The sequence below is a fragment of the Triticum urartu genome, chromosome 5A, assembly GCF_056163025.1.
Source record: "Triticum urartu cultivar PI428250 chromosome 5A, HENAU_Tu73, whole genome shotgun sequence".
NCBI classification, from domain to species: Eukaryota; Viridiplantae; Streptophyta; class Magnoliopsida; order Poales; family Poaceae; genus Triticum; species Triticum urartu.
In genome coordinates this window covers 407797371-407818451 of record NC_141877.1, presented here as the reverse complement: position 1 = coordinate 407818451, position 21081 = coordinate 407797371, and positions in this window count along the sequence as shown.

The following is a 21081-nucleotide window of genomic DNA, read 5'->3' as shown; positions in this document are numbered from 1 at the left end:
CCCGGGTAGGCGAGGTGTAGCAAGAGCTTGAGGCTCTTGCCAAAAAACACGAGTCCTTGGAGCTTGACTCTAAGACGCAAGAGCCCGAGCTTGCGAAAGCGCTCGAAAGTGCACGGAGCGCCAAGGCTGAAGCCCACAAGGCCCTCCAGGAGATTGATGCGGTGAAGAAGATAGCAGCGGGTAAGGCATTCAATATGCAAAGCAAGCATGTGAAGGAAACTTTCCTTTTACTTACCCGAGTTCGGAGCACTCCAGGAGCATTTGCAGATCTTCCCCGCAGTGTGCTGGATGCCGCAGAGTTTTACCGAGCTGAGGAGGGGAGCTCGACGGAAAAGTTGTTCTGGTCTCAGTATACTGGGACCGAACACCCAATGCCCGTGAGCGACCAGCTGAAGCAACTGGTCGAGCTTCACAAGGCGGCCGAAAAGGCCATGAAGGGTCTTATAGTCCGGATGTGGCCTGGCGATCCCCTGCCTAGCAGCTACTTCGGTCTGGTGAGGCGGCTTGTGGATGCCTGCCCGCGGCTTGAAGTCATAAAGCGGTCCGTCTGCATCGAGGGTGCGCGCAGGGCCTTTGCCCGGGCAAAGGTGCACTGTGCGAAGCTGGACGCCGTGAAGCTGGTGAAGGAGGGGCCGCCGGAGGGCAAGGAGCATCGCTGCCCCGAAATGTATTATGACAGTGTCGTGAAGGGTTCCCTCCTTGTGGCGGATGAATGCGCTAGGGATGTAATTTTTGAATGAACATACTCATGTGATCCTGTAATGTGAAACGAGTTCATTTGCGCTACGCAAAGCTTTTTGAATTTAAAATATTACCTTCTGTGCGGCCGTTTATAAAATCTGAGACTTGGCCAGTCGTCGGCTTCTGCCCCCATGTATCTAGTACTAGGGTGTTCGGGATAAACCTGAGCACTCTTTTCCCCAATTTTGGATCCTTCGAGGGAGGTGTTCAGCACAACGAACCAAGCAATCGGACTATAAGGCTTTATCACTCTCACTTAGCCATAGAAGTCTACAATTTTAAATTTTGGCGAAGCCCCTAGAATTTGGAAGGCCGAATTTGGGGCGCTATATACGCCTATGTCAGGCAAGGCCGACTCCTCGCCCGAAGCGGAAAAAGTCTTTAAGGACTTGAGACCTTTCAAAGAGCGACCAGCTCTCGCCTTATCATGACAGTCAGTTTTTGGCTTTCTCTACTGAGGTGCTCGTCCGGAAGAACCGGGACACAATCGCAGTAGTTCTCCCAGTGCTACCTTAGCCGATATAGCGGAACGTAAGGTACCAAAGCATGGGAGCCGGGCAAACCCAACTATTGACCCAAGACATGATTCGGAGATGATGCATGTAATGCTATAAGTTCGGGGTGCTGCACTGTCGAAAGTGTTCGGACTTCTCATGACGTATTATGGGGTAAACAAAAGCCCCTGGCGTACTCACCATACCAGAATGTACGGGTGCAAGTTATTGTAAATGAACATATTAGAAAAAAGGGATGGATAATGCAATAGTAGACTAATGCTATGCATTGTTATTTAAATAATAGGTCGAAGCGTACTGATACAAGTAGGGCAATAAGCAAAAAATAGGACTATTTGACATGTCCTATCCAAGGGCAAGCTGCGTAAGGATAGTAAGAAGCGGGTATATCGATTATTATTAGAGACCACCTGGGGGTTCCCTTGTACGTCTTAGTTTCTTGCCTCCTTGGTTGTTCCTTCCTGTAATGTGTCCAGCAATCCTACTGCCAGAAAGGGCTTCCAGAGAGTAAGGTCCTGAAAGAGAAAAAATGATAAAGGTATGCAACCCCTAGGGCGGTTAAGCCGCATTGCGGGACGTGCCCTAATCATGCCCCCGCCTATGCCCATGGTATTTTCGGTGCGTAATTATGTACGCGCAGCACAGATTTCATCGCTTGACTGGGACTGGGATGGGGGTCGAATTGCTAGGCGAGCTCGGAACGTGCCAGGCGATCCTATTGCAGTTTACTCCAGACTCGCTTGACGGTGTCCGGGGGCTGTATCACCGAATTGGTGGTTTGCCTTAAAAGGCTGCTTTGTTTCCATTGACTGTTATGACCCCCCTAGGTCCTGGCATCTTGAGCTTGAGGTATGTGTAATGCGGTACCGCATTGAATTTTGCAAATGAGGTTCGCCCGAGCAGTGCGTGATAGCCACTGCGAAACGAGACGATATCGAAGATTAACTCCTCGCTTCGGAAGTTTTCCGGAGATCCGTAGACCACTTCTAGTGTGATTGAGCCCGTGCAATGGGCCTCTACACCTGAGATGACACCCTTAAAGGTGGGTTTGGTGGGTTTGATCCTCGAGGGATCTATACCCATTTTGCGCACTGTATCCTGATAGAGCAGGTTCAGGCTGCTGCCGCCGTCCATAAGGACTCGGGTGAGGTGAAATCCGTTAATGATGGGGTCTAGGACCAGTGCGGCGGATCCGCCATGACGGATACTAATGGGGTGGTCCTTGCGATCGAAGGTGATCGGACAAGCGGACCATGGGTTGAACTTTGGGGCGGCGGGCTCCATCGCATAGACGTCCCTTAGTGCATGCTTCCATTCCTCTTGGGAATGTGGGTTGCGTATATCATGTTCACCGTTTTCACTTGTGGGGGGAACCTCTTCTGTCCTCCCGTGTTCGGCGGCCGGGGCTCCTCATCATCATCACTATGCGGCCCCTTGTCCTTGTTTTTGGCATTTAACTTGCCAGCCTGCTTGAACACCCAGCATTCTCAGTTGGTGTGATTGGCTGGCTTATCGGGGGTGCCGTGGATTTGACACGAGCGATCAAGTATGCGATCCAAACTAGATGGGCCCGGAGTACTTCTTTTGAATGGCTTTTTCCGCTGACCGGATCTAGAGCCTTTGAATCTGGCATTGACTGCCGTATCATCGGTGTTATCACCATTGTTGCGGCGCTTTTGTCTGTTACGACATGGTCTGCCGTTGGCATCTTTGGTATCCGAAGTGCCTGGATTCCTTGATATGTTATTGCTACGAGCCAACCAACTATCCTCGCCCACGCAAAAGCGGGTCATGAGTGTCGTGAGGGCTGCCATAGACTTCGGCTTCTCCTGGCCGAGGTGCCGGGCGAGCCACTCGTCACGGATGTTATGCTTGAATGCCACTAAGGCCTCTACATCCGGACAGTCGACAACTTGGTTTTCTTAGTTAGGAACCGTGTCCAGAATTGCCTAGCTGATTCCCCTGGCTGCTAAGTTATATGGCTCAAGTCATCAGCATCCGGTGGTCGCACATAAGTGCCCTGGAAGTTGTCAACGAATTCGTCTTCCAAATCCTCCCAACTACCGACGGAGTCTGCTGGCAAGCTATTCAGCCAATGCCAAGCTGGTCCTTTGAGTTTTAGTGGGAGGTACTTGATGGCATGCAGATCATCACCGCGAGCCATGTGGATGTGAAGGAGGAAATCCTCAATCCATACAGCGGGATCTGTTGTACCATCATACGATTCGATATTTACGGGTTTAAAACCCTCCGGGAATTCGTGATCCATAACTTCATCAGTGAAGCATAGGGGGTGTGCGGCGCCTCTGTGACGGGCTATATCACGACGCAGTTCATATGAGTCTTGTCTGCTGTATTCGGCCCAGTCGGATTTACTTTTAGTGTATCCGGCGCGACGGTCATCGTCCTGCGTTGACGCGCGCCCCCGTGACCCGTATATTGACCTTGCATGTTTTTCCCTGCTGTCCAATACGTCTCGTAGGTCCCGTGTGTTGCCCCGGGCCTTGGTATTTTTGTTTGAGTGGCGGCGGGGTGCAGGCTGAACTTCAGGCTGAAACGCCTCTCTGCCTCGGCCACGAGGTGGCCGGTCAGCTGCATCGTACACTGGTGATGTAGGTTTCAATGATTCCTCCTCGAGGTGACATAGTGACCTACGCTTTGGGTAACTCTTGGAGGGGTGCTCGAGTTTGTATTTCTCGGCCGCAAGGACTTCGGTCCATCTGTCTGCTAGCAAGTCTTGATCAGCTTGAAGATGTTGTTGCTTTTTCTTCAAGCTATTTGATGTGGCCATAAGTCGGCGCTTGAAGCGCTCCTGTTCGACGGGATCCTCAGGCACGATAAATTCTTCATTGCCGAGGCTCACCTCGTCTTCGGAGAGAGGCATGTAATTGTCCTTCTCCGATTCTCCATCTGCTGCCCGCTCTGGAGGGCTAGCTTGTTCACCCTCCCGCTCTAAATCATGCTGGGGGGATTGTTGTTGTCTTCGGCACTATCCGGGGTGTTATTGTCTCTTGTGCCGGTATCACTACTTTTGCTATGGCGGGACTTAGAGCGGCGCCGCTGACGTCGGTGCTTGGGTTGCTTCTTGGAGGGGTCATCCTCCGCTGTCTCGTCCCCATTACCTTCTTTGGGGGTGTCCACCATGTATATATCATATGATGAGGTGGCGGTCCAGCGCCCTGTGGGCGGTGGTGAAGGAAATATGCCCTAGAGGCAATAATAAAGTTATTATTTATTTCCTTATATCATGATAAATGTTTATTATTCATGCTAGAATTGTGTTAACTGGAAACATAATACATGTGTGAATACATAGACAAACAGAGTGTCACTAGTATGCCTCTACTTGACTAGCTCGTTGATCAAAGATGGTTATGTTTCCTAACCATAGACATGAGTTGTCATTTGATTAACGGGATCACATCATTAGGAGAATGATGTGATTGACTTGACCCATTCTGTTAGCTTAGCACTTGATCGTTTAGTTTGTTTCTATTGCTTTCTTCATGACTTATACATGTTCCTATGACTATGAGATTATGCAACTCCCCTTTACCGGAGGAACACTTTGTGTGCTACCAAACGTCACAATGTAACTGGGTGATTATAAAGGTGCTCTATAGGTGTCTCCGAAGGTACTTGTTGGGTTGACATATTTCGAGATTAGGATTTGTCACTCCGATTGTCGGAGAGGTATCTCTGGGCCCTCTCGGTAATGCACATCACTTAAGCCTTGCAAGCATTGCAACTAATGAGTTAGTTGCGGAATGGTGTATTACGGAACGAGTAAAGAGACTTGCCGGTAACGAGATTGAACTAGGTATTGGAATACCGACGATCGAATCTCGGGCAAGTAACATATCGATGACAAACGGAACAACGTATGTTGTTATGCGGTCTGACCAATAAAGATCTTCGTATAATATGTAGGAGCCAATATGAGCATCCAGCTTCCGCTATTGGTTATTGACCGGAGATGTGTCTCGGTCATGTCTACATAGTTCTCGAACCCGTAGGGTCCGCACGCTTAAAGTTCAGTGACGATCGTAATTAGGGTTTTTGTGTTTTGATGTACCGAAGGTTGTGAGGAGTCCCGGATGTGATCACGGACATGACGAGGAGTCTCAAAATGGTCGAGACATAAAGATTGATATATTGGAAGCCTATATTTGGATATCGGAATCATTCTGGGTGAAATCGGGATTTTACCGGAGTACCGGGGCTTACCGGAACCCCCCCGGGGGATAATGGGCCTACATGAGCCCTAAGGGAGAAGAGGAGGGCCGGCCAGGGCAGGCCGCGCGCCCCCTCCCCCTAGTCCGAATAGGACAAGGAAGGGGGGGCGGCGCCCCTTTCCTCTTTCCCCCTTCCCCTTTCCTTCTCCAACAAGGCAAGAGGGGGGAGTCCTACTCCCGGTGGGAGTAGGACTCCTCCAGGAGCACCCCTAGGGGCCGACAGCACCTCCCCCTCCCTCCTTCGGGAGCAGGGGGGCACCCCATGACACGCAAGTTGATCTTCGTGATCGTTCCTTAGCCGTGTGCGGTGCCCCCTTCCACCATATTCCACCTCGGTCATATCGTAGCGGTGCTTAGGCGAAGCCCTGCGTCGGTAGAACATCATCACCGTCATCACGCTGTTGTGCTGACGAAACTCTCCCTCAACACTCAGTTGGATCGGAGCTCGAGGGACGTCACCGAGTTGAACGTGTGCAGAACTCGGAGGTGCCGTACGTTCGGTACTTGGATCGGTCGGATCGGGAAGACGTACGACTACTTCCTCTATGTTGTGTCAACACTTCCGTTGCCGGTCTACGAGGGTACTGTCGGTGGGAACGACACCTATGGGATCACAAGAATCCCTACTACGGTTAGTGGGGCGCGGGGTCGTGAGAAGAGCGGATCAAACAGATAGTACACAGTTTGTTTATCCAGGTTCGGGCCGCGAGGATGCGTAAAACCCTACTCCTGCTTTGGTGGATGTATATTCCTGTTCTTGAGCTAGCTCTGGGGCATTAGGAGCTCCAAAAAGCCGAATCCTTCTCCTGGTCGCCTCGGGCCTCCTTTTATAGAAAAAGGGGTTGCCACAGTGGCACACAAGAGATGGAAAGGGTACAGTGATGCGAGGTTATCCCTCGCATTACATGACAAGGCACATTTAATGTGTTTTGCTTAGGTGTCCTTGCTTTATCGGGGACGGGGAGAAACCTGTCTCGTCCGTCGCCGCTCCTTCTTGTGTCGACACGCACCCTGGCCAGCTATGCCTGTGATGCCATGTAGGTAGGCAGGCAGCTGAGGTGGCGCAGTGGAGGGTCTTCACGAAGATCTGCATGCCGCCACGTAGGTTCCTTCCCAGCTGGTTGGCAGCCGCATGCGTACAGTGGTGGAGGTTTTGTCGACGTTGGCCTGATGGTGGCCCTACGGATGTTCTTGGCAAGGGCCTTGCCGGGGCCCCGGCAAGGGTCTTGCCGAGGCGCCTGCTATCATCCCCGGCAAGGCGCTTGCCGGGGGTCTCGTGGTCTTCCCTGGCTGGTATCTCGCCAAAGGTCGTCGTCTTCTTAGTGTGTATCTGATCTTGAATGTCTCCACAAAGATCAGCATGCCACCACGGGGATGTCTCCCGAATCCTTTCCCCTTGGGGGTAGTGGACTCAAGGGTAATTTGCTCCGTAGGCGTGGGGCGAGTCGCCGCGGCAAGGGTCTTGCCGGGGTTGCCAAAGCTATCTCCCGGCAAGGATCTTGCCGGGGGAGTCCGCTTCGTCCCTTTTGCTCTTCGTGGTCTTGCCCTTGGCGTCGTCCTAGTTCCCTTGAGCTTCGGTCTTACCCTGGCTCACCTCCCTTGCCTTGATTGGTGTGGTGGTGCCCATGGCTCTGACTGCCCGTGCACAGTTATAGGGGTACAAAAAGTGCACCCCTCTTTTTGTACACCGACAGGAGCCCCCGGGCCTGGGCCACACATAAGTGCAACGCGTTGTTGGGTCAGGCCCAGAAACGGTGCGCAGGCAGGCGGGGCGGTTTTTACTGCGGTAAGATTCTTCGCACGCTGCGCTTCCCACGACTCGCGCGCGTGGCGCGGCGTGGGGAGGTGGGCGTGACGTGGGCAGCATGTGTGGGGTTGGTCTCTGCATGCATGCGTCACGTCGTAGTAAAGGGGCGGTTCACGGCTTCCCCATAAACGGAGGGAGGCGTGGAGGCACGGCCCATTTACTGAATGGGGCTGAGGCGCGGTCTTCAAGGCGTCCACTCCCCACGATCACGGAGTGGGGAGAGGTTGCCTCACCCTTCCCCTCGGTTCTGCATATCCGCCACGTGTCTCCCATGCGCTTGGGGTGGCAAATGGTGGAGGCGGGAAACCGGGCCGTCGCTGGTTGGGGCGGCGGGTCGGTCCTGGCTCCTTGCGCCTTCCGTATCTCGATTGGCCGAGCGGGGCGGCCGAGCCCCAACCCCGCTCCTTTATAAAGAGCGGGAGGGGGGATGGCGTCCCGTATTCTTTCATCTTTTTCTTCCTTCAGCTTCTGCTCCTCCCTTCCGTCCATCATGGAGAGAGGGAATCCCGGTCCTTCAACGGTGGCGGCAAGGGTCGCCGCTCGACAACGCGTCCCTCCTTCTCCTGCGCCTGTGGTGGCAGAGCCACCCGCGAGGGGAAGGGGGAGGAGGCGAGGCCGTGGGCGAGGCCGGGGTGCTCGGGGAAGAGGAGGACGGGGTGGCGCGCCGGCCTCGCCTCCGCCAGCAACTCCCCCTCCAATGGAGGGCCATGTTGGGGATGACCCTTATGAGTTCTTCGTCAGGCTGCGCCGGCCGCCGCGCCGTCGCCTTCGTCTCCCGACTCCATCTGCGCGGGAGATGGAGCTGGGTCCGCCGGAGTCATTGCGGCTGCACATGAGGGGCTACGGGATCAGTGGCACGCGGGTCCACGTCGACTTCCCCGCTCCTCACGTGATGTATCTTCGTCGGGGATGGAAGACGTTTGCTCATATCCACAGCTTGACGGAGGGGCTCACTCTCCATTTTAAGCTGATGGAGGGTGGCCTTCTCTCCGTCAAGGTCTTCGGGCACTTTGGGACTCGTACAAGGTGCTGCGTGGAGAGCTCTTCTGATAGTGAAGACTCCTCCTCGGGCAGGAGTGACAAGGAGGACAGCGGCAGCGACGACGAGGGCAGTAGGCGGCAGGATGACGGGTCCGACTAGGTGTCGGGTGCTGCTCCGTGCGGCACCGGCGACCCCATCATCCGTGTCGCCGGCTCCTTGAACTTCTCGGGGTCATCTCCTTGGGCGGCTGGCGTTGGGAGGCTGTGGAAGAGGAAGAGGGCGGGCAGGAAGGCCGTCATGTCGGAGTGCGCGGGCACCGACGCCTTCGACGCGTACTGACGTCCTGCCGCCGCATCTTCGAGCTCTGCTTCCGGCGCCGCCATCACCACCCAGCCTTTGGACGGCCACCAAGATGTTCTCCCTGCGTCTTCTGCCACCCGTAGCTCGCCTAGGTGCTCCTTTTGCCCTTCTCGCCTCCTTGACCTGTCTCCTGAGGAGAGGGACAAGAAAGGGATTACGGGCACCTTATCTCTTTTTAGTTTGTAAGCCTTCGGGCCTTTGTTGAATTTAAAACTTGTAATCCCTTCATTCATGTTTTTCATTCCCTACGGACTGTACCTGAGTGGAATGTTTTTAATGAAAAATGGATGCTTGCCGGGTCATTTGTTTGCGGGTGGAACCCACGACAAGGAGTAAATCCTTGATATCTCTAAGATAAACATTTTCTCGCCCGGCAACAGGCCTTGCCGTCTCCCCACTTCGCTCGACCTTTCTCACGCCTTTGGTGGAGGCAGGGATGAGGCGGGTTCAGGCTCCTTGTTTCATCCTTTCGCTGCCGCGACTACGACCAAACTTGGTCCCAGGAACGAGCCCTAGGGCCTAGAGTTAGGGGAGCACGGTAGCTTAAGGAAAAACGAGGTTTCACATACCTCAGTCCATAATGGAATGCATGATAAGGGATGAAGAACTTATCTGAAGCTGCAGCCCCCGGAAACCCTGGTTTGCCGTGGGTGAATCTTTGCTCTTGCAGCCCCCAGCAATACTGGCTTGCCGGGGCCTAGATGCTGGTATGTTCCTTTTTTTCTCCCCGAGTGGTTCGGCAAGGATATCTGTGTGTCCTGTGAACCAAAGAAGACAAAAGAAGGACAAAGAGATGCACACTCGACCTCTAAGCTAGGGGTTAGTCGCCGCTAAGCACTATCAACCCTAACCAAGGAGGAGACTCGACCTAGCATGCATGCTATAACTTAGGGCGCCATCGCTTCATTTATTTATGCTCAGGGTCTGTGCCTGGCTTTGTACAAAGGGTTACATGCGTCATTGGCAAGGCTCGTACAAAAGGTGGCTTGCCGGGGGGCTCGGCAAGCCGCGCCTCACGGGTAAAACTTGCGAAGATGCTCAATGTTCCAGGAGTTACTCACCGGAATGGCATCTTCGGTCTCCAGGCGGACTGCCCCGGGCCTTTTGACTCGTATTACCCGATAAGGGCCTTCCCACTTTGGCGTCAACTTGTTGGAATTCTTGGCCGATTGAACGCGCCGAAGAACAAGGTCGCCTTCCTCAAAGCTTCGGGCATGAACCTTGTGGCTATGGTAGCGGCGCAAGGCTTGCTGGTAGCGCGCTGCTCTCACAGCCACCCGAAGACGATCTTCCTCAAGGAGCGTTGCGTCATCTTGCCGCAATTGCTCTTGCTCAAGCTCGTTATAAGCGAGTACTCGAGGTGACCCGTATATGAGTTCCGTGGGGAGAACTGCTTCTGCCCCGTATACCAGGGCAAAGGGTGTCTGGCCGGTGGCTCGATTTGGTGTCGTTCTGATTGACCAAAGAACCGCCGGTAATTCATCAATCCAGCATCTTCCACTCTTGTACAGTCTATCAAAGGTCTTTGTCCTCAGGCCTCGCAGTACTTCAGCATTTTCCCTCTCAGCTTGACCATTGCTTCATGGGTGAGCAACGGAAGCGAAACAGACCTTGCTGCCGAGGTCTTGAATATATTTCATGAAGGTGTGGCTTGTGAACTGCGTGCCGTTGTCGGTGATGACCCTATTGGGTACACCAAAACGGCACACCAGTCCTTTGAAGAACTTGACGGCTGACAGTGCTGTGACCTTCCTCACTGCTTCCACTTCTGGCCACTTTGTGAATTTGTCAATTGCAACATACAAGTACTCAAAGCCCCCGACAACGCGGGGGAAAGGGCCCAGTATGTCGAGCCCCCAGACCGAGAAAGGCCAGGAGAGAGGAATGGTTTGAAGGGCTTGAGCTGTCTGATGAAGCTTCTTTGAATGGAACTGACACGCTTCACACCTGGTGACTAGTGTCGTTGCATCCTGGAGGGCGGTGGGCCAGAAGAAGCCTTGCCGAAACGCTTTGCCGTCAAGGGCCCTCGACCCTATGTGGGATCCACATATGCCTCCATGTATCTCCGCCAACAGCCCCAGTCCTTCCTCTCGAGGGATACACTTCAATTTCACACCGTTCGGCCTCTTTCTGTACAGGACGTCATCGACGAACTGGTACATAGTAGAGCGACGGGCTACTTTTTCCGCTTCTTCCTGCTCCTCAGGAAGTTCCCCTGTTTGGAGGAATCGGACGGTATGTTGTGCCCACGCTGGAGCCTGGGGCTCGACGGCGAGGACTAAAGGCATTTCCTCCGCTATAGGAGCGGCTGTCTCCACGGCAAGAGCTTGATGCTCCGTCGGAGCTAGCCGTCCTGTGGCGGGCTCAGTGTCTCTGGCAACATCCTTGCCGGCGGCTTCGGGGAGCTCAGCGGGAAAGTATTTGCCGGGCCCTGATTTCCTCCTCTTGTTCTGCTCTGTTGATGGATCAACGGATGGCTGAGTTAGCTGAAGCACAAAGGTACCTGGTTCCACAGGTAGCTTGAGGGCAGCGCATTTTGACAGGTAATCGGCGATGTCATGCTCCGCTCGGGGAACATATTCTGCCTGTATACCGTCAAAACGCTCCTCCAGCTTTCTCACTTCATCGACGTAGGCCTTCATCAACGGGCTCTGGTAATCCTTGTTGACTTGCTTGACGACAAGTTGCGAGTCACCTCTGACGATGAGTTTCTTGATTCCGAGGTCCGCCGCGATCCTAAGACCGGCAAGCAGCACTTCGTACTCAGCCGTATTGTTTGTTGACACCTCCCTGGGGAAGTGCATCTGGATCACGTACTTGAGGTGCTCTCCGGTGGGCGCGACAAGTAGTACGCCAGCCCCGGCGCCCTGTAACGAGAAAGCTCCATCAAAGTACATGATCCAGTCGCAACTTGCCTCCTTGCCGGGGAGAGCAGTCTCTTGGGCTTCTTCGTTAGGCGTCACGGTCCATTCTGCAACGAACTCCGCCAGGACTCGGCTTTGAATCGTCGAGGTACTCTCAAACTTGAGGCCAAAGCTGGACAGTTCCAGTGCCCACTCTATGATTCTTCTCGTTGCGTCTGGATTGTGCAATATCCGTTGCAGAGGGAGTTGAGTGATGACAGTGATTTCGTGCGCCTGGAAGTAGTGACGCAGCTTCCTCAAGGCCATAAGAAGGCCGAAGAGCAGTTTCTGCACACCGGAGTACCTTGATCTAGCCCCTGCAGGAGGGAACTAACAAAGTAGACTGGGTGCTGCATCATTTTCTTCTTCGGCGGCACTCCAACTGGCTGTGTTGTCTCTGCATCGGTGGCATCGGGCTCTTTCGCTGCCATTACCTCGTCATCAATTTCTCTCTACGCCACTAGTGCGGCGCTGACCACCTGGTTCATTGTCGCCAAGTATAGCAGCAATGGTTCCCGTGGCCTAGGCGCAACTAGTATTGGCGCGGAGGAGAGGTACCTCTTCAAATCTTGCAATGCTGCTTCGGCTTCTGGTGTCCACTCCATCGGGCCCGCCTTTTTCAAAATCTTGAAAAAGGGAAGGGCGCGCTCGGCGGACTTGGAAATGAACCTGCTCATGGCGGCAACGCAACCAGCAAGCCGACGCACATCCTTGACTCGCTTGGGTGCTTCAATCTGCTCTATAGCTTTGATCTTGTCCGGATTGGCCTCTATCCCGCGCTGCGACACAAAGAACCCGAGAAGCTTGCCGGACGGGACGCCGAAGACGCACTTCTCAGGGTGCAGCTTGAGATTGATCTTGCGTAGGTTTTCAAATGTTTCTTGTAAATCCGGTATGAGGGTTGCCCTGTTCTTGGTTTTGACCACTATATCATCCATATAAGCTTCCATATTTCTATGGAGCTGGGGTTCAAAACCAATCTGGACCGCCCTTGCAAACGTTGAACCAGCACTCTTCAACCCGAAAGGCATCCGTATGAAACAATACGTACCACATGGGGTGATGAATGCCGTTTTCTCTTCGTCTTCTCTTGTCATGAAGATCTGGTGGTAGTCGGAGTAGGCATCGAGGAATGACAATAGATCACACCCAGCCGTGGAGTCAACAATCTAGTCGATGCGCGGCAACGGGAAGGGGTCTTTGGGACAAGCCTTATTGATATCTGTGTAATCAATACACAGCCTCCACTTCCCATTTGCCTTGCGCACTACCACTGGATTGGCCAACCACGTTGGATGGAGCACTCCTCTTACCAAACCCGCCGCTTCCAGTTTCCGGATCTCCTCTGTGATGAACTCTTGTCGTTCCAAGGCTTGCTTTCTGACCTTCTGCTTGACAGGCCGCGCATGAGGACAGACAGCAAGGTGGTGCTCAATCACCTCCCTGGAAACGCCGGGGATGTCGGATGCTTGCCATGCAAACACATCGACATTCGCCCGCAGGAAGGTGACGAGCGCGTCTTCCTATTTGTCGTCAAGGGCGGAGCTTATGGTAAAAGCCCCTCCCATGTCGTCCTCCATGACAGAAACCTTCTTGGTTCCCGGCGGTGTGGCCCTGGACTTCTTGTTTCTGTCGGTGGAGCTCTCTGGCACGTCCTCGATGGGAGCACTACACTCTGAAGAGGTGCGCTTGCCGGAGTGGGTGCCTGAGGTCTCACCGGTCTTCTTTTTCCTTCCCGGGGCCCCAGCGGCAGGAGCAAGCGCCTTAGCAGTGGCGGCTGCTGCAACTGCTTGTTGGTAGAGTTGGTCAGCGCAAATTAGCGTATCCTTCTTGTCTGATGGGACGGTGATGATCGTCACAGGCCCCGGCATCTTCAGGGTGTTGTAGGCGTAATGTGACGCCGCCATGAACTTGGCCAGCGCTGGGCGGCCAAGGATCCTGTTGTAAGGCAAGGGGATCTTGGCAACATCGAACACAATCCTTTCTGTCCTGTAGTTCAGATCACTCCCAAAAGTCACGGGTAATGTGACCTTTCCCTTTGGTTGACTTCTTCCCGGGTTGACCCCCTGAAACGTGCCCGTCTCTTCGAGGTCTTCATCAGGAATCTGCAGTTTCTCGATCACGGCAGGCGAGATTAAGTTCAGACCGGCCCCGCCATCGACTAGCATCTTTGTCACCTTGAGGTTGCGTATTGTTGGTGAAACCAACAATGGCAAGCACCCGACTGCAGTAGTGCAACCAGGGTGATCCTCGGTGTCAAAAATGATAGGTGTGCTGGACCACTTCAGCGGCCTTTGGGCATCAAACGACGGCTCTGCCACTGTAATCTCACGCGCCCACTGTTTAAGTTGGTGGTGAGAGGTATCTAGCGAGGCGCCGCCATCGACGCACATGGCCTTCGTAGCTTTCTGAAATTCTTGGTCACCAGACTCATCGTCTTCTTCGCGATCATCGTCTTCTGGGTTTTTGTCACGGCCCTGGGTGGGCCTCTCCTGCTGTTTATCTTTGCCGCGATGGCTCGCCTGGCCATCACGCTTCTTGTCGGACCCTTCAGCACCGTCCTGGCCTTTCTCCTTGTCCCGCCTCTCATATTCAGCCATCCGCTTCTCAGCAAGGAGCTCAACCTGTCGGCAGTTCTGGAGATCATGGCCTTTGGTGCGATGGATCTTGCAGTATTGCTTGTCGGAGTTTCCTGGCTTCTCGGCAGCCGTCAAGGCCCGGCAGGCGACACATCTGGCAATTTCCTTGCCGGGGTCATCTTCCTTGGTTTTCTTGGCGGAGCCGGCGTCGTCAGATCCCTCGACGGCAAGCACGGCTTTACCTTTGTGTTTCCTGTTGCGGCGCCGGCCTTTCTTTGCCGGGGCGGCAGTATCCTCATCTGAGGAGTCGGTTTCCACGCCGGCATCTTCGCCGGGGTACTTCCTTCCCTCTTCAGCTCGGGCACATCTGTCAGCAAGAACATAGAGTTCTGCCGCATCTTTCACCTTGTTCATTGCCAGCTCTTCGCGCATCTTGCGGTTACGCACGTTCTGATGGAACGCGCTGATGATGGCGGCAGGGTGAACATCAGGGATATTGTACTATACCCGGCTGAACCTCTGTAAATACTTGCGCAGACTCTCGCCTCCCTTCTGGGAATGACGTGCAAGTCGCTTGCTTGGCCATGGGCTTGGTGACCTCCAGTAAAGGCGCCCACAAACTCATGGCACAAATCCGACCAGGAGGAAATAGAGTCTACCGGCAAGTGCATCAACCACGACATGGCGTTGGGTTTAAGAGCCAATGGAAAGTAATTCGCAAGCACCTTATCGTTGCGGGCTCCGGCAGCTTGCATCGCGATGGTGTAGATGCTGAGGAACTCAGACGGGTGGGTCTTGCCATTGTACTTCTCGCCAACGTCAGGTTTGAAGGTGCGGCGAGTGGGCCACTGGAACTGCCGCAGCTCATGGGTAAAAGCCGGACAGCCTACCTCATAAGGTAGGCCTCTAGGGCTCTCCGGGGCCGGGTGGTTCACAGCAGGCCCTGCTCGCCTGTCTGACTGGTGGCGCGCTCCGCGCCGGCGCTCGATAGTGGTTCGAGCGTCTTCATGGGCTCATTCCCGAAGAACTTGGAGCTGGTCACAGTGGGTCCGTGGGTCAGACGACGCTATGGAGATGTCGTCGCCCGTGACGTCGCGATGAGCCGGCGTCCATGGTACCGAATGGGGAAGAGGTGAATGCACCATGGTCGCGGCGCCGCCAGCTTTTCCGCCACTGGTGCGCGGGACTGCATCGGAGCGTCGACCCGGGGCCCCACCGGACTTGGTTCGTCTTTGTTGGCCACCGCAACAAGGCTTCGGATAGTGGCTCTCCATTCGTCGAGTTTCCTCATAGTGGGAGGAAAGTCGAGGAGCAACTGCGCGCGCACCAGGGCCTCTGCTGGCGTCGGTGGCAGCGGAACCTGCACGGATCGCGACGCTCTTCGACTTCTGACCACGTCAGAAGGAGCTCTATCACGACCCCGCGGTCGCATGCCGTTTTCACCAGCGCTTGGGCGAGCGGGCAGGTCTTCTACGTCCCGGGAGTGGCGCTCGGGGCTCTTCCCGCGGCGACGCCCGGGATCTTCGGCGTGATTACGCCGTTTGTTGCGCGCTGCCTGGGAGGAGCGCATTGTTGGCGCCGGCGTGGGAGTCTTGGAGGCCCTTGCGTCGCCTTCGGGTGGGGCGGCGATGACCTTGGAAGGCCCCGCTCCACCCGCGAAGGGCCTGGCTCCGCCTTTGGATTTGGCGATGTGTGGCCCGTTACCAGGCACACAAACATCGCCGCCTCCCAAACTCCGGCTGCTGGGATGGTGTTGGTGTTCGCGAGCAGCGCCTCGGGTCCTTTCTGCGACCGGTCCGCTGCTCGCCGGCGTCGGGACGGGCTGTCCGGCTTCCGACTGGCCAACCGCCACCGTCTTCTTCTTCTTGGGCGCCATGATGATGAAGAAGCGTCGAACTAACTGCTAAAGCTGATTCTCACAACTGCGCCCCCTACCTGGCGCGCCAAAGATGTCGGTGGGAACGACACCTATGGGATCACAAGAATCCCTACTACGGTTAGCGGGGCGCGGGGTCGTGAGAAGAGCGGATCAAACAGATAGTACACAGTTTGTTTATCTAGGTTCGGGCTGCGAGGATGCGTAAAACCCTACTCCTGCTTTGGTGGATTTATATTCCTGTTCTTGAGCTAGCTCTGGGGCATTAGGAGCTCCAAAAAGCCGAATCCTTCTCCTGGTCGCCTCGGGCCTCCTTTTATAGAAAAAGGGATCGCCACAGTGGCACACAAGAGATGGAAAGGGTACAGTGATGCGAGGTTATCCCTCGCATTACATGACAAGGCGCATTTAATGCGTTTTGCTTAGGTGTCCTTGCTTTATCGGGGACGGGGGAGAAACCTGTCTCGTCCGTCGCCGCTCCTTCTTGTGTCGACACGCGCCCTGGCCAGCGATGCCTGTGATGCCATGTAAGTAGGCAGGCAGCTGAGGTGGCGCAGTGGAGGGTCTTCACGAAGATCTGCATGCCGCCACGTAGGTGCCTGCCCAGCTGGTTGGGTCGGCAGCCGCATGCGTATGGTGGTGGAGGTTTAGTCGGCGTGGGCCTGATGGTGGCCCTGCGGATGTTCTTGGCAAGGGCCTTGCCGGGGTCCCGGCAAGGGTCTTGCCGAGGCACCTGCTGTCATCCCCGGCAAGGCGCTTGCCGGGGGTCTCGTGGTCTTCCCTGGCTGGTATCTCACCAAAGGTTGTCGTCTTCTTAGTGCGTATCTGATCTTGAATGTCTCCACAAAGATCTGCATGCCACCACGGGGATGTCTCCCGAACCCTTGCCCCTTGGGGGCAGTGGACTCAAGGGTAATTTGCTCCGTAGGCGTGGGGCGAGTCGCCGCGGTAAGGGTCTTTCCGGGGTTGCCAAAGCTGTCTCCCGGCAAGGATCTTGCCGGGGGAGTCCGCTTCGTCCCTTTTTCTCTTCGTGGTCTTGGCCTTGGCATCGTCTTAGTTCCCTTGAGCTTCGGTCTTACCCTGGCTCACCTCCCTTGCCTTGATTGGTGTGGTGGTGCCCGCGGCTCTGACTACCCATGCACAGTTATAGGGGTACAAAAAGTGCACCCCTCTTTTTGTACACCGACAGGTACGTAGACAACACTCTCCCCTCTCGTTGCTATGTATCACCATGATCTTGCGTGTGCGTAGGAAAATTTTGAAATTACAACGTTCCCCAACAGTGGCATCCGAGCCAAGTTTTATGCGTTGATGTTATATGCACGAGTAGAACACAAGTGAGTTGTGGGCGATATAAGTCATACTGCTTACCAGCATGTCATACTTTGGTTCGGCGGTATTGTTGGATGAAGCGGCCCGGACCGACATTACGCATACACTTACGCGAGACTGGTTCTACCGACGTGCTTTGCAAACAGGTGGCTGGCGGGTGTCAGTTTCTGCAACTTTAGTTGAATCGAGTGTGGCTACGCCCGGTCCTTGCGAAGGTTAAAACAGCACCAACTTGACAAACTATCGTTGTGGTTTTGATGCGTAGGTAAGAACGGTTCTTGCTAAGCCCGTAGCAGCCATGTAAAACTTGCAACAACAAAGTAGAGGACATCTAACTTGTTTTTGTAGGGCATGTTGTGATGTGATATGGTCAAGAGATGATGCTAAATTTTATTGTATGAGATGATCATGTTTTGTAACCGAGTTATCGGCAACTGGCAGGAGCCATATGGTTGTCGCTTTATTGTATGCAATGCAATCGCGTTGTAATGCTTTACTTTATCACTAAGCGGTAGCGATAGTCATGGAAGCATAAGATTGGCGAGACGACAACGATGCTATGATGGAGATCAAGGTGTCATGCCGGTGACGATGGTGATCATGACGGTACTTCGGAGATGGAGATCACAAGTACAAGATGATGATGGCCATATCATATCACTTATATTGAATGCATGTGATGTTTATCTTTTATGCATCTTATCTTGCTTTGATTGACGGTAGCATTATAAGATGATGTCTCACTAAATTTCAAGATAAAAGTGTTCTCCCTGAGTATGCACCATTGCCAAAGTTCATCGTGCCCAGACACCACGTGATGGTCGGGTGTGATAAGCTCTACGTCCATCTACAATGGGTGCAAGCCAGTTTTGCACACGCAGAATACTCAGGTTAAACTTGACGAGCCTAGCATATGCAGATATGGCCTCGGAACACTGAGACCGAAAGGTCGAGCGTGAATCATATAGTAGATATAATCAACATTTGATGTTCACCATTGAAAGCTACTCCATTTCACGTGATGATCGGTTATGGTTTAGTTGATTTGGATCACGTGATCACTTAGATGATTAGAGGGATGTCTATCTAAGTGGGAGTTCTTAAGTAATATGATTAATTGAACTTTAATTTATCATGAACTTAGTCCTGGTAGTATTAGCATATCTATGTTGTAGATCAATAGCTCGCGATGTCGCTCCCCGTTTAATTTTTATATGTTCCTAGAGAAAACTAAGTTGAAAAATGTTAGTAGCAATGATGCGGATTGGATCCGTGATCTGAGGATTATCCTCATTGCTGCACAAAAGAATTATGTCCTTGATGCACGGCTAGGTGACACACCTATTGCAGGAGCAGATGCAGACGTTCTGAATGTTTGGCTAGCTCAATATGATGACTACTTGATAGTTTAGTGCACCATGCTTATTGGCTTAGAATCGGGACTTCAAAGACGATTTGAACGTCATGGAACATATGAGATGTTCCAGGAGTTGAAGATAATATTTCAAGCAAATACCCGAGTTGAGAGATATGAAGTCTCCAACAAGTTCTATAGCTAAAAGATGGAGGAGAATAGCTCAAGCAGTGAGCATGTGCTCAGATTGTCTGGATACAACAATCGCTTGAATCAAGTGGGAGTTAATCTTTCAGATAAAATAGTGATTGACAGAATTGTCTAGTCACCATCACCAAGTTAGTAGAACTTCGTGATGAACTATAATATGCAAGGGATAACGAAAACGATTCCCAAGCTCTTCATGATGCTGAAATCGACGAAGGTAGAAATCAAGAAAAGCATCAAGTGTTGATGGTAAACAAAAAACCACTAGTTTCAAGTAAAGGGACAAAGGGAAAGGGGAACTTCAAGAAGAACGGTAAGCAAGTTGCTGCCCAAGTGAAAAACCCAAGTCTGGACCTAAGCCTGAAACTGAGTGCTTCTACTGCAAAGGGACTGGTCACTGGATGCGGAACTACCCCAAGTAATTGGCGGATAAGAAGGATGGCAAAGTGAACATAGGTATATTTGATATACATGTTATTGATGTGTACTTTACTAGTGTTTATAGCAACCCCTCAGTATTTGATACTAGTTCAGTTGCTAAGAATAGTTACTCGAAACGGGAGTTGCAGAATGAACAGAGACTAGTTAAGGGTGAAGTGACGATGTGTATTGGAAATGGTTCCAAGATTGATATGATCATCATCGCACACTCTCTATACTTTCGGGATTAGTGTTAAACCTAAAATAAATGTTATTTAGTGTTTGCGTTGAGCATGAATATGATTGGATCATGTTTATTGCAATACGGTTATTCATGTAAGTTAGAGAATAATTGTTGTTCTGTTTACATGAATAAAACCTTCTATGGTCATACACCCAATGAAAATGGTTTGTTGGATCTCGATCGTGGTGATACACATTTTCATAATATTGAACCCAAAAGATGCAAAGTTAATAATGATAGTGCAACTTATTTGTGGCAATGCCGTTTAGGTCATATTGGTGTAAAGCGCATGAAGAAAATCCATGCTGATGGGCTTTTGGAATCACTTGATTATGAATCATTTGATGCTTGCGAACCATGCCTCATGGGCAAGATGACTAAGACTCCGTCCTCTGGAACAATGGAGCGAGCAAAAGATTTGTTGGAAATCATACATACTGATGTATGTGGTCCGATGAATATTGAGGCTCGCGGCAGGTATCATTATTTTCTGATCTTCACAGATGATTTGAGCAGATGTGAGTATATCTACTTGATGAAACACAAGTTTGAAACATTTGAAAAGTCCAAAGAATTTCATAGTGAAGTGGAGAGTCATCGTAACAAAAATAAAAGTGTCTACGATATGATCGCAGAAGTAAAATATTTGAGTTACGAGTTTGGCCTTCAGTTAAAACAATGTGAAATAGTTTCACTACTCACGCCACCTGGAACACCACAGTGTAATGGTGTTTCTGAACGTCGTAACCGTACTTTATTAGATATGGTGCGATCTATGACGTCTCTTACCAATTTAACACTATCGTTTTGGGGTTATGCATTAGAGACAGCTAAATTCACCTTAAATAGGGCACCATCTAAATCCGTTGAGATGACACCGTATGAACTATGGTTTGGCAAGAAACCTAAGCAGTCGTTTCTTAAAGTTTGGGGTTGCAATGCTTATGTGAAAAAGTTTCAACCTGATAAGCTCAAACCCAAATCGGAGAAGTGCATCTTCATAGGATACCCAAAAGAAAATGTCGGGTACACCTTCTATCACAGATCCGAAGGCAAGATATTCCTTGCTGAGAATGGACCCTTTCTAGAGAAGGAGTTTCTCTCGAAAGAAGTGAGTGGGAGGAAAGTAGAACTTGATGAGGTAACTGTACCTGCTCCCTTATTGGAAAGTAGTTCATCACAGAAATCTGTTCCTGTGACTACTACACCAATTAGAGAGGAAGCTAATGATGAATATCATGTAACTTCAGATCAAGTTACTACCGAAACCTCGTAGGTAAACCAGAGTGAGATCCTCACCAAAGTGGTATGATAATCCTGTTCTGAAGGTCATGTTACTTGACCATGACGAACCTACGAACTATGAGGAAGCGATGATGAGCCTAGATTCCGCGAAATGGCTTGAGGCCATGAAATCTAAGATGAGATCCATGTATGAGAACAAAGTATGGACTTTGATTGACTTGCCCATTGATCGGCGAGCCATTGAGATTAAATGGATCTTCAAGAGGAAGACGGACGTTGAT